The sequence below is a fragment of the Pan paniscus genome, chromosome 4 (genome assembly GCF_029289425.2).
Source record: "Pan paniscus chromosome 4, NHGRI_mPanPan1-v2.0_pri, whole genome shotgun sequence".
Taxonomy (NCBI): domain Eukaryota; kingdom Metazoa; phylum Chordata; class Mammalia; order Primates; family Hominidae; genus Pan; species Pan paniscus.
This window is the reverse complement of record NC_073253.2, coordinates 9,060,896-9,078,526: the sequence shown is the minus strand read 5'-3', so window position 1 is coordinate 9,078,526 and position 17,631 is coordinate 9,060,896. Positions and strand designations below refer to the sequence as shown.

The window sequence follows — 17,631 nt, the reverse complement described above, 5'->3', positions numbered from 1 at the left end:
GTTAGACACAAAAGTTCTCCAAGTCCCCACCCGTTCCAGAAGCCCAGCCGGCATCATCTCTCACTGGTTCTCGCTGCGGAACTTTGCGGGCCGGGTAATCCGGCAGCCCAGAGGGGGCTAGTTCCAGACAATCAAGAGGAAAAGAGGGGAAGAGAGAAAGAGACGGAGATCGGCTATGGTGGCCAACAATCCCGCAAAGAGGGAACGGTGGTCCACGCAGGGATTCAGTCTCCGATCAAGCCCAGCAGGCGCCGGCCGGCCACGCCGAGTGCGGGGCTTGCAGAGCCGGAGCTCACCTGGAACCCGCGCGCTGGGCCGCGAGCGCCGCGCGCAGCGCCGGCTCCAGCCAGTGCCTTTCTCTTCACACCTCCCCGCCAGCAGAGGGAGCAGGCTCTGGCCTCCGCCAGCCCCAGAGAGGGGCCCTCATAGCGCAGCGGCGGGCTGAAGAGCTCCTTGAGCGCGGCCAGAGCAGACGCCGAGGCCGAGGAGGCGCCCAGAGCCAGCAAGGGATGCTACCACGCTGTCACCTCTCACCGTGAGCCACAACTGCTGGTCCTGCCTTCACGGCTTTCCTTTGTCTTTGAGGTGGAGACGCGCTGACCTGCCCCAATACCTATTGTTGTTTGTTAAATTACTCCAAGATACTTATAGTTAACGGCAAACACCCATTTATAAGCACAAATCATGTCAGATGTTCAGGACCAGCACAATCAATCAAGTAAACAGCACCCTCCTTGAGTATGTGGCAAGTGTGTGAGGATTTCATGAACCTGTCCTGCATTTCCAAATCCACCCTGAGGCCTCTCCCTGGACACAGGTCTGTGGATCAGCCTGTACTCGGGCAGTTTTACCTTCTATGTCTGTTTGTCACGGTCCTCTTGTCCTAGTGCTCATCACTGCACGTTCCCAGCTCCAGCAAGTGGCCACTCTTTTCCCTCCACAGCCAAAGGCCCGACGGCCCAGCCCCCCGGTGGCAGGTGGCCCTTCCATGGCTGAGGTCACACACCCAGCATCGCATCCTGCCCTTCTCGGGGCCTCGGGCCCCTTCGGCTCGTCTCCAGGGATTGCACTTGCTCCTGCTGCCCACGGAGGTTTCCTTCCTGTGATTCCACTCGGAGGGGGCGCTTTTCTTTGCTGGCTTCAACCATCACAGAGCTGCTTTGTGTTCGCCGGCAGCTGCCACGCTTCCCTGAAAAGGCAGCTTCTGTTCTGCTGGAGATGAGCTGATTTGCCTGGCAGCCAACTTAAACAAGGAGGTACTTTGAGACCATTTTTTGGGAATCTTTGTCTTTTTCTCTCGACATTCAGCTTCGTAGTTGTAAAACTCTAAATACTCGTGGGGTTTAACGCAAGGCTCGGGGGTTTTGAGGATTCCAAAGTGATTCCTGTATACAGTTATGACCACAGAACAAGTTCACAGGGGAGAATAGACCATTCATTGTGACATTTGACACCGGACAGCAGATGATACAGTGTCCCCCTTATCTGTAAAGAAGGCAAAGTTTTGTTTCTGGTTTCCGAATCCAGAAATTAATAGTTCACTTAATTGCTAGGAATCTTCAAGGGTATGGTAGGCTCTGAGCATTGACCTGGCCCCTTATTTCCTGGCAATAAGTAACAGTTCCTGAAATTCTTTTTCTGCTATTAAATGTAACCTGCGACTTGAAGAAGCATTTTAGTTATTTACTCTCTCTGTGAACAAAAAATAACAATGCAGGCTGGGCAAAGTGGCTCACACCTGTAATCTTCACACTTTGGGAGGCCGAGGTGGGTGGATCACCTGAGGTCAGGAGTTCAAGACCAGCCTGGCCAACGTGGTAAAACCCCATCTCTACTAAAAATAGAACAAATTAGCTGGGCGTAGTGGCAGGCACCTGTAATCCCAGGTACTTAGGATGATGAGACAGGAGAATTGCTTAAACCTGGGAGGCAGAGGTTGCAGTGAGTTGGGATCGCACCACTGCACACTAGCCTGGGCAACAAGAATGAAACTCCATCTCAAATAATAATAACAACGCTCAGTGCTCATCTTGTTTCTTGCTTTCTCCCAAAATGTTAGTAGTTAAATGTAAAAAATAAATTCCCTCTTTAGTTAAACTAGCTTCCTGTGTGGTGTCCACTCGATGACATACCATAGCAGGGATCCCTTGTGTAACAAACATCCCTCTTCAAAAGAATGAGGACTTTCTTTAGTCCCCAGACAGCCTTTAGTGACACATTTTCTTGTCTCCACTGCCCTCTAGTACGTGAATATAACCTCTCAGTAGCTACACTCCCAGGTGGCACCAATGAACCATGCCTCCTGGTAGTCCTCTCTACGCTAAGTTGGGCCGGCCCTCTGTAACCAAGAGAATGTGGTGGTGGTGATGCTGTGTGACTTCTGTGACTAAGTTATAGGAAGCTTCTGTGACCCTGTGGAACATTTGCCGTGATTTTTTTAGACCACCCCCTCTGTAAAAATCCAGGTGCCAAATAAGAAGCCTAACTACCTTGAGAGCACCATGGTTTGAGGAATCCCAAATTGGCCACATGGAGAAGGTGCCTGCCTGATCTACCCCAGCTTTTCCAGACCTCTCAGTCTGGATGTCAGGTACATGGGTGAAGAGGCCTTAAGATGTTTCCAGCCTCGGCCCCAGTCTACCTGTAAACTGATGGAGGAACCCAAGAGGGAAATGTCCAACTGAACTATAAACTTCCAGAACTGTGAAAGGCAATCACAAATTGTTGTTGTAATCCTTTTAGTTTTCAGCTGGTATACAGCAATAAACAGAACAGCACTTCATAATTGACCAAATGGGAGAATGTGTGTTTGAGAATTAACGAAGCCATTTTGAATTGTAACTAATGAGAATACTTTTTTCACCCACACAACCCCCATCCTTTCAGCAAATACCCTTTATTTAAATTCTTAGTTTTGGGAAATATGTATTTTGGAAAATATGTACACATATGTATAATGTGTACATATACATGTCAATCACCTGGGTCATAAAGATCCTAAATGTATCTGCAACACAATATGATCTTTGCAATTGTCACGTAAACTTTCTTGAAATCTCATAATCCCGAAAAGCGTTATACACAGAATACAGACATTTTTATTGGATACGGGACCCAATTTTAAATTTGCCCTTACTTCTTAGACTTTTGGAATGTCTGACATCTTACAAATTCAAAACTGTTCTTTGCATGTTTGGAAAATTTAATAGCATTTTCTGAAGTGTCTCCACAGAATGTAACTTTTGGTTAACTTCATGTAACTCATATGAAAGAAAAAAAGCCAGTTTTTGAGACTCTCATCTTAGAATGATGGCATTTAATGCCAGAGAAAAACATGGAGATAGTCCAGCCTAACAACACGTGTGTTCTTAATCCTGTAATCTGTTTTCCGCACTCCATGGAGAATGGTATTTTAGATTTAAAAGCAAATTTCAGCATGTCTTTCTTCTAATAAAAACTTTAAATGATTTTTCAGGGCTTGTAGGATGTAAAGACCAAAGTTTTTAATATATGTATGAGATCTCTGCATGGTCTCATAATATTATATCTACTGTTCAATAAAAGTATTGCACTAATTCCATATTCCAATGGAAAAAATATACACCTAACAGCATACAAATATTTTAAGGATGCATTAAATACTGGAAGACAATACTATTTAAAACTTGGCACAATTAAATATATACATAAACACTGAAAGCAAAAGACTAAAAAGCATAAATGGCATAAGAAATTTAACTCAATAAAATTATATATTTTCTAGAATCAATAACAATCAAAATAAACAAAGAAAGTGAAGGAACAAATTGGGAGGAAATGTTTATTACATGCACCTAACAAAGGGTTCTAAAAATTGATACAGGAAAAAGTAGCAAAAGCAACAAATAAATAATTGACAAAGGATATGAATGGGCATTCATAAAACATAAAGAAATGGATATGAAAAATAAAAATATTATCTCTCTCCAGTCATCAGAAATCTGAATACTAAATGAACGACCTTGTTGCACATCCTGATCAAATAAAAATCAAAACCAAAACCAAAAAAGTAAATTACCTGAAAAATTTAGTAATGACAATATTGCAGGAAAGTAGCCTTTTCCTACCAAGTGGTTCTATTATATTTTAAATATGTTTCAACGGATGTCTTTTTTGAGATATATGATGTTTTTACACAGAAGACTGAGATGACAGGGTTCTCATCTGTTGTCCATGAGTCAGTAGATCCCATTTAGGGAAATCTAGTCACTGCTATGCTATTAAAACTTGTCACATGGACTTGGAGGATGGTGGTGGGAGGTGGGTGGGGGGTCCTAGAGGACTCATCATTGTAAAAAAGAAATGTTTTAATGATTCACTTCACCTGGAAACAAGTGAAAGTGAGGCCCTGACATCCTCCAAAATTATTGCAACCGTGAGTTAGATGAATCCTCTCCTGGGACTCTCATTTAGACTTAAATAAGTATAAATTTACGTATTTATACGTATGTATATACGTATACGTGTTGCTCTGACTTTAATGAGACACCAGTTTTATAACAGTACTAGTAAAGATGACTCTGGCTTTCATATTTGACATTTTTAGTCATCTTCATCCCTTGCCAGTATTCACTTTGAATGCAAACCTCTGTTTCAAACACCCCAGGAGCTTCCAGCAGAGGTTTTTCCAGTAGACTACCAGGGCCGAGGTGCCTCACTCTTTCTCAGCATCACTAGGAGGTGCTCAGTGCAGAAATCTGCTGCACTCCAGTGCAATGTGGGTGCCAGAGTAGAGCCCTGGCCTCCAGGCCCTCTGACCAGCTCTTCATGAGTGGTGCAGGGTTGTGCATGGAGGAGAAGGCTGTGATCCCCAACCCTTACAAAGGGTGATGAGCAGATGCATGGCAATAGAATTGAGCATTAATTATCTTAGTTTCAGAAGACTGAATTACTACTGGAGACACCATCGTTACTGACCTTCATGAGAAAAATATGTATTTAAAAATTCTGTTACAACACACAACATTTAGTTTGTAAAAAAACCATCTCTTATTGCCAGCATTGCTTCGGAAGCCCTGTGGTGACATCTGTTTTTTTTCGGAATGGAGGCTTGTGTCTCCTAGTTGACATTCTCTGCACGTACCTGACTTTGAGGGAGGACTTTGCACAGGTGCGTCCTCCCACAGGTGTGTTCATTAGGTGCACTTAATGGTCTATGTAAAAATTGTCATTTTAATGATCATACCATAAAGACATAACATTTATTTCAAGCTTACATTTTATCTTGTAAAATTTCTCTTGGTATTAATTCCTCAAGCAATTTTATTCAGCTCCTGTTGCTGTGCTGGGAACTAGGACTGTAATCTGGGTCCATAGTGAGAATAAACAGTCACTTTTTAATTTCAGGCAAGAAAACAGCATAGACTGGGCTCCCAAATACATCTACGTGGATTTAATGGACACGGTAAGTAGTTCTGAAATTTAATATATCTTACTTCTCTATGTTTGGTACTTGGCAACACTTGTAGGGAAGCCTGTATATATTGCTATAGGTGGATGGATGCTTTGTATTATTGTAAAGCAGCATTTAACATGGGTTTCTTTTTTTTTTTTTTTTTTTTTTTGAGACAGAGTCTCGCTTTGTTGCCCAGGCTGGAGTGCAGTGGCACAATCTCAGCTCACTGCAAGCTCCACCTCCCGGGTTCACACCATTTTCCTGCCTCAGCCTCCTGAGTAGCTGGGACTACAGGCGCCCGCCGCCACGCCCGGCTAATTTTTGGTATTTTTTAGTAGAGACGGTGTTTCACTATGTTAGCCAGGATGGTCTCGATCTCCTGACCTTGTGATCCGCCTACCTCGGCCTCCCAAAGTGCTGGGATTACAGGCGTGAGCCACCACACCTGGCCTAACGTGGGTTTCTCAAGCATTGATTCTCTCACCCCTTGTAGCTATCTCTATGATTAACATAGGCAATGTTGGCAAGCATGTGGCGTCAATAATAGAGATGTAGCTGTTACAGTTTATGTGTGAGCCACAGTTATGTTTGTGTCTTCTTGTGTATTGGGGACATATCTTTTCCATGGCACGTTCTTTCTCCTGATCCTTTGGTACTGGTTAGTCAATCCCAGATTGGTAAAAAACCTATAAAATGTAATTTAATATGAGGTGTTTTACAAGTCATTTCCTGCTTGTTAGAATAGTTTAAAAATATGCCTTTATTTATTTATTTACTTATATTTTTAACATATATTTTTATTTTAATAGCTTTTGGTGTACAAGTGGTTTTTGGTTATATGGATGAATTGTATAGTGATGATGTCTGAGATTGTAGTACACCCATCACCTGAGTGGTTTATGTTATACCCAGTATGTAGTTTTTTAATCCCTTAACCTCCTCCCACCCTTCCCTGTTCTGAGTCTCCAGTGTCCATTATACCACTCAGTGTGCCTTTGCGTATTCATGGCTTAGCTCATACTTACAAATGAGAACATATAGTATTTGGTTTTCCATTCCTGAGTTACTTCACTTACAATAATGGCCTCCCGCTCCATCCAAGTTGTTGCAAAATACCTTATGTTCTTCTTTTTTATGGCTGAATGGCAGTATTCGATGGTGTATATATGCCACATTTCTTTTAGTCCACTCATTGGTTGATGGGCACTTAGCTTGGTTGCATATCTTTGCTATTGTGAATTGTGCTGTGATAAACATACACATGCAGCTATCCTTTTGATACAATGACTTCTTTCCCTTTGCGTAGATACCCAATAGTGAGATTGCTGGGTTGAATGGTGGATCTACCTTTAGTTTTATGAGAAATCTCCATACTGTTTCCTATAGAGGTTGTACTTTACATTCCCACCATTAGTGTATAAGCATTCCCCCTTAACCACATCCATGCCAACATCTATTTTTTTTTATTTTTTAATAATGGTCATTCTGACTGGGTTAAGATGGTATCTCATTGTGGCTTTAATTTGCATTTTCATGATGCTTAATGATGTTGAGTATTTTTTTTCATATATTTGTTGAGTACTTGTATGTCCCCTTTTGGGAAATGTCTATTCATGTGATTTTCCACTTTTTGATGATACGATTTGGTTTTGTTTTCTTGCTGATTTGCTTGAGTTCCTTGTAGATTCTGGATATTAGTCTTTTGTCAGAGTTTGCAAATATTTTCTCCTGTTCCGTGGGGTGTCTATTTACTATGATGATTATTTCTTTTGCTGTGCAGAAGCTTCTTAGCTTAATTAGGTTCCATTTATTTATTTTTGTTTTGGTTGCATTTTTTTTGGATTTTAGTCATAAATTCTTTGCCTAGGGAAATATCCAGCAGTGTTTTTTTCTAGGTTTTCTTCTAGAATTTTATGGTTTCAGGTCTTAGATTTAAGCCTTTAATCTATTTTGAGTTGATTTTTTTTATATGGTGAGAGTTGGGGATCCAGTTTCATTCTTCTGCATGTGGCTATCCAATTTCCCCAGCAGCATGAATTGAATAGGGTGTCCTTTCCCTAATTTATGTTTCTGTGTGCTTTGTCAAAGATTACTTGGTTGGAAGTATTTGGCTTTATTTCTGGGTCCTCTATTCCATTCTGCTGGCAAATGTATCTACTTTTATGCCGGTATCAAACTATTTTGGTAACCATAGCCTCGTAGTATAATTTTAAGTTGAAGGATTTTTCAAGCTTCCAGATTTGTTCCTTTTGCTTAGGATTGCTTTGGCTATTTGGGCTCTTTGTTGATTTCATATGACTTTTAGAATTGTTTTTTCTAATTTCGTGAAAAATGATGTTGGTATTTTGATAGGAATTACATTGACTCTGTAGATTGGTTTTGGGCAGTATGGCATTTTCACAATACTGATTCTTCTAATCCAAGAGCAGGGGATGTAGTTGTATTTGTGTCATCTATGATTTCCTTCACAGATTTCTTTCATAGTACTTTATAATTCTTTTTGCAGAGATCTTTCACCTCTTTGGTTAAGTATATTCTGAGGTATTTTAATTTTTGCAGCTATTGTGAAAGTAATTGAGTTCTTCATTTGATTTTCAGCTTGGTTGTTGTAGAGGTATAGCAGTGTTACCAATTTATATACACTTATTTTGTAACCTGAGACTTTACTGAATTCATTTATCAGATCTAAGAGTCTTTGGCAGGAGTTTTTAGGGTTTTCTAGGCACACGGTTATGTAATTGGCAAACAAAGATAGTTTTATTACTTCTTTTCCAATTTGGATACTCTCTCTTTCTCTTGTCTGATTTTTCTGGCTATGACTTGAAGTACTATGTTGAATAGTAGTGAAAGTGGGCATCCTTGTCTTGTTCCATTTCTTAAGCAGAATGCTTTCAACTTTTCCCTATTCAATATGATGTTGGCTGTGGATTTGCCATATATTGCTTTTATGATTTTGAGGTATGTTCCTTCTATGCCTAGTTTATTGGAGGTTTTTATCATAAAGGTATGCTGAATTTTATCGAATGCATTTTCTGTGTCTATTGAGATGATCACGTAGTTATTTGTTTTAATTGTGTTTATGTGATGAATCATATTTATTGACTAATGTATTTTAAACCATCCCTGAATCCTCAGGATAAAGCCCACTTGATCATGGAGAATTATCTTTTTGATGTGCTGTTGGATGTGGTTTGCTGGTATTTTTGCATCTATATTCATCAGGGATATTAGTCTGTAGTTTTCTTTTTTTGTTATGTCCTTTCCTGACTTTGTTATCAAGATGAGAGTGGCTTCATAGAATGAGTTACAGAGGATTCCCTATTTCTCAATCTTTTGGAATACTTTCAGTATGATTGGTACCAATTCGTCTTTGAATTTCTAGTAAAATCTGGCTGTGAGTCTGTCTGGTCCTGGGCTTTTTTTAGCTGACAATATTTTTTATTACTGATTCAATCTCACTGCTTGCTATTGGTCTGTTCAGGATTTCTATTTATTCCTGATTAAATGTAAGGGGGTTATATGTTTCCAGGAACTTACCCATTTCCTTTAGATTTTCTAGTTTGTGTATATAGAGGTGTTCATATCAGGCTCAAATAATCTTTTTTTATGCCTGTGGTGTTGGTTGTACTGTCTTCATTTTCAGTTCTAATCAGGCTTACTTAAATCTTCTGTTTTCTTAGTTAATATAGCTAATAGTCTATCAATCTTTGTATCTTTTCAAATAACTACCTTCTGTGTCATTGTTCTTTTGTATTTTTTGTTTCCAGTTCATTTAGTTCTGCTCTGACCTTTGTTATTTCTTTTATTCTGCTAGCTTTCAGTTTGGTTTGTTCTTATTTCTCTACTTCCTTGAGTTATGACATTAGGTTTCCAACTTATGATCTTTCCGACTTTTTGATGTTGGCATTTAGCATTATACACTTTCCTTTTAGCACAATGACCTTCTTTGTCTTTTTTTTTTTTTTTTTTTTTACTGCTGTTGCCTTAAAGTCTGGTTTATCTAAGAATAGTTAATCCTGCTCACTTTTGGTTTCCATTTGTGTGGAATATCTTTTTCTACCCCTTAACTTCGAGTCCATAAGAATCGTTATGTGTTTGGTGAGTCTCTTGAAGACAGCAGACATTTGGTTTGTGATTATTTTTGTCCATTTTGCCAATCTGTATCTTTTAAGTTAGATCATTTATGTTCAACATTAATGTTGAGATGTGAGATACTGTTACAGTCATGATATCTATTGTTACCTAAATACTTTGTTTTCTTCATTGTGTTACTTTTTTATAAGTCCTGTGAGTTTTGTGCTTTCAAGAGGTTCTCTTCTAGTGCATATTGAGCTTTTTTTCAAAATGTAGAACTCCTTTTAGCATTTGTTTTAGGGCTGGTCTGGTAATGTCAAATTCCCTCAGCATTTGCTTGTCTGAAAAAGACTTTATTTCCCCTACATTTATACAACTTAGTTTTGTTGGATACAAAATTCTTGACTGACAGTTACTCTGTTTACGTACGCTAAACATAGGACTCCAGTCCCATCTGGTTTGTAAAGTTTGCTGTTCGTCTCATAGGTTTATCCTTATAGGTTATCTGATGCTTTTGTCTCACTGCACTTAGAATTATTTCCTTCATATTGACTTTAGATAGCTTCATGACTGTTTGCCATGGTGATGTCCTTTTTGCAATGAATCTTCCAGGAGTTGAGTTTCTTGTATTTGGATGTCTAAATTTCTAGCAAGGCCAGAAAAGTTTTCCTCAATTATTTTCTCACATTAAATTTCCAAGTTTTTGCCTTTTCTTCTCCCTCAGGAACATCAGTGTTTCTTAGATTTGGCTGTTATATATAATCCCATATTTCTTTGAAACTTTGTTCATTTATTTGAAATCCTTTTTCTTTATTTTTGTCTGATTGGGTTAATTCAAATGTCATGTGTTCAAGCTCTGAAATTATTTTTTCTACTTGATCTAGTCTGTTGTTAAAACTTTCCAACTGCATTTTCCTAAATGTGCCTTTCATTTCCAGAATTTCTGATTGGCTTTGCTTTAAAACATCTATCCTTTAGATTTTTTAAATTCATATCCTGAATATGAATCATATTTTATTCACATTATAATTTCTTTATGGTGGCTTTCACCTTTATCTTGTACCTCCTTGAGTAACTAAATAATCAACATTTTGAATTCTCTATCTGATATTTCAAAGGTGTCATCTTGGTTTGGAGTCATTGCTATTCATTCATGATATTTTGGGGGTATTATAGAACCCTGTTTTTTTATATTGCCATAATTATTTTTCTTCTTTTCATTTGAGTGGACTATTTTTTCTAGTTATTTTTGAATTTATTTTTAATTCATCTGTTTTTATTTAATTTCTTTTTTTTCTCCCTTGAAGATATGACTTTCATGAGTATCCTTTATTGTAACCTAATTCAACTCTGGGTGCTTTCGGGGTGAAGATTATGTATGAGTTCCTTGGTGATAAAGAGTCTCTGTATGAGGTCTTATTCAGATGCTGGTTGTAATAACAATGTGGTTAGTGTGGGGCAGATTCACTGTCCTCTGTGGGGTTGAAATGGCAGAGGCCTCTTGAATCTTATCTTATTCCCCAGGGGTGTACATTTATTTATTTATTTTTTCCCCAGTATTTTATTTGCTGTGTTGAACAGCTCAGGCTTCAGGCCAGTAAGAGAGGTGTCCATGGATAAAAAACATCTGTGGCTAAATCAGGTGGGTAAATGCAATACCCAATGGTGGGCAGAGGTCCCAGCCTTGACAGAGGCAGCTGGGGGAGCTCTCAATTGAAATACACTGAAATCTTTTCAGGGGGGATGTGTGGGAGCCAACTCAGCTTCCTTTCCAGGCCAGCAGAAAAATGATCCACCTCTGAGTCACCCTCCTGACCCAGTGTTCCAGCTCTTCAACTGAGACAGGCATCTCCTTTTATCTGCAGGAATGTTGATGTTAGATGTAAAGCAGCACTGTGACTCAACCCCTTGTGCAACTCTGAACATGGAGGGGAGTCCTGTGAAGATGCACTGACCCTGAAGTGTTTCAGAAGGGCTGTCTATAGCTGTACCTAAGCCTTGGTCCTGTGAGAGAAGTCCTAGCTCTGTCTGCAGTGGTGGGCAAGGGGGACAAGAAGTCACCTTCTCCAAGACCCTTTTCAAGCACCAGGGTTGCCTGACTGTTGAAGTAGGGCCATAGACTTTCCACACTGAGCCCAGCACTGCACTTGTGCCTCTGCTGAAAGATGCTTTCCATAGCAGAAAGTTCTGGGACTCAAGTCCTGCTGTCTGTATTTTTTTGTCCCTTGATGTGGTGTACTCCCCCTTCCCCTAGGAGTAGGAATCCCTGAAGAACAGACTACTGTGAATGCCACTGCTTCTCTGGGTCCAGCTTCCCCATGGGGTGAATGCAACACTCCAGGCTGGTGCTGGGGAATGCTTGCAAGTGATCCAGTGATGTGACCTGTCCTCAAGTCTCCCAGCAGTGGGAACAAGCACCAGCTCTTATGGGGTGACAGGGGAGTAACATAGACTCTGTAAGATTCCTTGGTTATAAACAGCCTTAGTGTGTTGGCTTTCTCAAATGCCAGGAAGTCTCAAATGCCAGTAGTAATGAACTGGTCACATGGACAGACTCAGGACCTCCTGGTTAGCCAGGATGATGCAGGCAGTGGTGATAGTTCAGGACACGCATAAGTTTTCTTCTTCCTAGGCACTTTGTTATCCAGGTCCCTCCCACAACACGTGGAAATTCAAGATGAGATTTGGATGAGGATACGGCCAAACCATATCACCCACCTAGCTCCCATACACTTGGCAAAGCAGGTCTCACAATCTCAATGTTTCTCTAGCAGCAGCTAGCTATGTTCCAGGCAGTTTGCACTCAGAACTCAGAACTTCCCCAGGCCATATGCCTTCCCCTGGAAGACCGAATCCTTGGCTTTTAGGCCATGCCTTTTCTGCTCAGCCAGCCAAGCAGGGACATTCAGCTCCAGTGCCCATGTTTACAGCCTACTTCCCACTTCCCCTTTGGTTCTGGATTATATCTAGAATCTCAATTGGGAGCTGCTTTTAACATGTGACCACCACCTGAGTTACCTGACAGACTTCCAAAAGATCCCCTGTGAGGTTGGATCAGGAATGGCTTCCCTCCATATCCACTGGAGCCTGGGAGTGCATACAAAGAACATCCCAGTGCCGCTCCTTCTTACATGCTCCCACCACTCTCTAAATCAGCTCCAGTGCTGGGTAGGGTTAAGGACTTCCCCCATGGCCTGGATTGCCAGGTTCCCTGGTGGGAGTGTATAAAGGCAGTTTATCTCCCTCAGAAACTCTGGGTACTTACAGTTTTCCAAATGGCTCACGGTTGGAGTCTGGTTTCTTTCAGTTTTTGTGTTAAGTTCCTTATTTGTGTTGCTTCTGCCTTCCACTTCCCAGGCTGGGAGCAGCTATGTGTCTTGCAGAACAGTTCTCTGCTAGCTCTGATTCGCTCCAAACCTCATCTGCTAGTGTTCTTTCTGGCCTGATTCATCTCTGTTTAATATATAATGAAGTAGATTTAAGTGTTATCCTTAGGATGTGGTTCTCCCTTGAGGAAGGAGAATAGGGTCTGGAGGCAGGGAACATAAGGCAGATTCACGCTGATTTCCTAGAACTAAATCAAATGAAAACACTTCAGCAATGACAGGAAATATCCTCTCCATTTTCTTAGGGCACATGCCAAGTAAACGACTTTGTAACTTTACTTCATCCTCTTCCTTCACATAGGGTGTACACCAAGTAACCAACAGAAACCTCTAGAGGGTATTTAAACTCCAGAAAATTATGTAACCAGGTTCTAGAGCCCCTGTGCTTAGAACTGCTCACACCTGAGGAGTATACTTTCATTTTCAATAAATCTCTGCTTTTGTTGCTTCATTGTTTCCTTGCTTTGTTGGTGTATTTTGTTCAATTCTTTGTTCAAGATGCCAAAAACCTAGACACCTTCCACTGGAAACACCCTCACTCCCATTCTAATACTCTTTCTTCAGTGGGTAATAAAAGTTGGCTTCAGCATGCATGTGCTTGAGGGTATATACGTATATATGCTTTTCCAGATGGCAGAAAAGGCTGGGCTTTAATTAATTAATTAAAAACTTCACCAAATATCCACTGAAGACTTGTTATGCCACAGGACTAATGCTTGGTGCCAGGGAGACGGAGATTAAGGACTCAGATCCTATGCGCCAGCAGTTTTGCTGCTCGGAGGGGCAGACAGGCAAGACAATGAAGGCACAGAGGGGAGAGCAGAGCCTCACACAGGAGCACCCCCAACCTGCTCCACTGAGAGTCAGAAAACATGACTTGGAAGAAGTGAAACCCCTACTCCATCTTGGAAAATAAATAGGAATGAATGAGGCTTGATTTGGCTGGGAAGGGAGGAAAAAAGCCATTGGCTAGTGTGTGCCCAGACACCAAAGGATGCCTTGGCAGTGGTCTGGGAAGCAAAGGCTAACTGTACCCTGAAAATGGTGGGTGTAAAACCCTCCAAGATATGTATACCTGGGATAAGAGCTAGATTTCCATTCAGTCCCAAGCTTATTTTAGTAATCAGAATGCAGGAAGGCCACACCTACACATATTAATTCCTTTCCCTCAGCCGTCTGCCTCTAGGTACACATGAATAAACTTTTATTTCCTTTGAAGCAAAAGGATTTCTCTGACTTTTAAAGGGCAGAGCTTTCTGGGCCCTGGAGGGAATTCTGATGTATCTCCCAATCTTCTTTGTGTAGATACATGCCTATTTTATTTAGAACTCTCTTAGTAAATGGCCAGAATGAGAACTAGAACATCCAATTCCAACTATTTCCTTGGTGTAATTGCTTTTATGTGTGTCCTGGTGTTTGAGAGACTTTTCTAAAAGCCATTCTTAACAGTTGGAGAACCTGTTTTTGCCCATTGGGCAAAAACAGGAATGTCTGTTTTGTGCCATTTATAGGCTTTTGACAATTTAGTGTGCTGTGGAGGGTAACCACTTTGAGGATTAATAATTTAGATGGCCTTTTGTTTTTGTAGGCTGAGGATTAGAAGATGTTTGTAGACAACTTAGTGTCTCTTCACACTTGGAACAGCTGATAACGAGTAATTCTTCCTGCTTTACTTTGGAGGTAGAAAACTAGAAATTTTTTAAAAAATGAGTTATAGGAGAGAAAAATAAGAAAGTTAGCCCATCAGAATGTACATGCTGTAAACCTGGTCTATTCTGACTTTGCTTGGTGGTTTTCAAATAAATTCCTCACTTGGATTCTGGAAGGAGATTCTATAGAGTGAGGTTGCAGTACAGCAGGGAGCCCATTGACCCAGCCATAGACATTTTTGATCCCAGCTGGGCCCTGCTGCTAATTTACTGAGCGCATTCAGCACAAAACAAATAGTTTCTATGTTTGATTTGGAAAATGAAAAGTTTGTATCAGATAGTATCTAGGGTTCTCTTAGTTCCAAAATTGTGTGCTTTAAGTCATTGCCTTTTAACTGATTGCTTTTCTTTTTTCTCCAAATTTTTCTCTTTAAAATAAATGTCAGAATCTGTAATTCCCATGGGTGAAAATAGTAAGTAACAACAGCTCACTCATCCTGATGTCAGCTATTATTCTAAGCAGGTAAATACATTAACTCATTAATCCTCATGGTAACATGAGAAGGTGGATACTATTTATTGTGCCCATCTTAGAAATGACAAAACTGAGGCACAGGGAGGCTCAGTGAATTGCCCAAGGTCACATGCAGAGATTACCAGAGACTTCAAACCCAAGAGTGGCTCTGGAGCCTGTATGGAGGCTCTGCAGTTTCACTTTCTATAGCACAGGGAGGAGATTATGGATGGGAAAGCGGCCAGTCTGATACATCAGGTTAGGACAGTCATTGTTGCTTTATAAGACACATCACAGTTTCTAACTTCCCTATCTATTTACTTATTTAGACAGTGGACCCAGAGTTCCATAAGTACCAGTTGTCTGGTTTAGTGGCCCTGGGAGGTAGCACAGATCCAATACCCCTTAAGCCTCTGGTGAGTCATAAGGTGACTGAGTGAATGTCAGACAGCCAGGTGGTAAGGGGTCCCCAGAGAAACTCGAACCAGCCTGCACACTGGGAGGAATGCACACTGGGGTGGAGCCACAGAAGTTCATGCAATTTGCAGCAGGGAGGAGCCTGGCGCCTTCTCTTCCTGTGTGGCACCTGGGATTCAAACTGCGAGGCGGGAAGCTCTAGAGGAACTCTGGCCTTGTGGAGAGTCCCTGTTTCCCCCCGATTTTTTTTTCCTTTTCACCCAATAAAACTCTGCTTTACACACCCTTCAAACCACCTGCGAGCCTAAACTTTCATGGCTATGGGACAAGGACCCCTGTTTAGCTGAACTAAAGAATATTCCTGCAACAAGCAGACAATAGAATTTGAGGAAGGCAGAGGTTTAACAGAGTTTTCTGGGCTTCATCCATCCTATCAATTTTGGTGAAGACCAGGATAAACGACTTACTTGTCAAGATTGACAATTTTTATCCTTTGAAAATTTTTATTTTGCCTCACTTTTGAGAAGTGGCATAAAATTACATATTTACAAAACAAGTAAATTTGTGAAAGTAATGGAGATTTATAAAACAATTGACTATAATTTCATTGATTGTAATTTAAAATGCTACCAAATAGAACAAATCAAGAGGTTGTGAGTTGCCATAAATTACCTTTGATTAAGTCCTTCTTACATCAGTTCCTTGAGAGAGTGAATATAACAGAGGTCTGGCCCAAGGCTGTGGGCTTTCACCTTCATTGCTTGTGGTGCTTATGGCCATTTATCTTGAGTGACAGGTGCATGCTAGTCCCACACCAGACTGTTTTAGCATTCTAGTCAGCATTTTCCCAGCTTCCACAATACTAGTATTATAAATGCCATGTCTTCTGTGTGAGCTTGTAATTATGAAGACACCCCCAGAACAAGGTAAACAGTCTACAAAGGGGAATCATATAAGAATAGGATGGTGGTCTTATGTGAAATGTGTCTGCTGGATGGAAAATTGCTGAAATTGCATACCTATATGGATGTCCAGAATGTCTCAAGCTGAAATTCTAAATCATTCAGTATCATGTGGCTTAGACTATCTTTGATGGATCCAATTTTTTTTGTCCTCAAATAAAAATGTTTGACTAAAACAATGTAATCGTATCAAGGAACACATAATGGGGCATGCAAATGAAAAAATAGGCCACTCTTCTGATCCACTTGAATTATTATATTTTGTCTTATTTCATTGTGTATGTTAATATGAACTTCCTTAAGGTCTTTCTAAAGATAGATATTGTATGAGTCAACAAATCAAACAACAAGTAAACTATAAACCATGAGCAGGTAGGTGTATCCTGTTTGAATCTAAATTTTTGGTGCTACAAATCTATTTATATTAATGACTGAAGTATCAATATTGTCATGCTACCCTGAAGGGATAAACATATATAAGTAGAAAACATTTCAGTTGGAACAGCATTAGCATTCAGCTCTGATTTACTAGTGAGGAAGAAAATCACACAGAATGAATTTTCTGAATTTGTCCCCATGTTATACATAATAACTTATAAAGAAGCGTATATTATAATGCTAAAGATATATTTTGACATAGTAATATATAATTTTATGCAAAAATTTTCTTAATGAGAAAATGCTTTTATTCCAATGATTATCATTTTATGGTGTGTTTCCTTTAAGTGGTATTACTAAGACTTTATATATTAAAACAAAATGGAAAGATTATTAAATGCAAATAATGATCTCGGATAAAAGTATTCATAAATTTGAGTAACCTAAAATTCTAGTTACATTGTGCATTGCATATTAAATTGCATTTACATATTTTTAGTCTATTCATTCAAAAGCAGTATAAATAAAGTGATAATTCTATCCTTTGTGTGTATTAGTAATATAATGTTTTGTGGTATAAAAATTTTGTAGCTTTAATAATAACAGAAAATTTCATGCCAAGTTCCTATGTTTTGTCCATATGATGATAAAACAACTATTTTTGCTTTCGTTCTTAATTCTAGACAAAATATCAGCTTAACTTATTTTCATATTCCTCAATGTTTTCATTTTAACAGAGTAAGCCATTGTTTGTTGTTGGATGAATGATGTGAGCATAAAATTTTAAGTCATACTTTATTCAATATATGCAGGATCA

The 17,631-nt window shown here is 39.8% G+C and overlaps 1 long non-coding RNA gene across 2 annotated transcripts in view; it reads right to left on the bottom strand.

Moving 5' to 3' along the window:
* The window catches only part of LOC117980210 (uncharacterized), a 273,563-nt gene extending 272,429 nt beyond the window's left edge, over positions 1 to 1,134 (bottom strand). Inside the window, exon 1 of one of the 2 annotated variants that reach the window (XR_008625315.2) lies at positions 852 to 1,134. This is a non-coding gene — a long non-coding RNA (uncharacterized LOC117980210). The remainder of the gene's footprint in view (positions 1 to 851) is intronic. The other variant, XR_008625314.2, reaches the window with a different exon arrangement.
* Between the last annotated feature and the right edge of the window lie 16,497 nt (positions 1,135 to 17,631).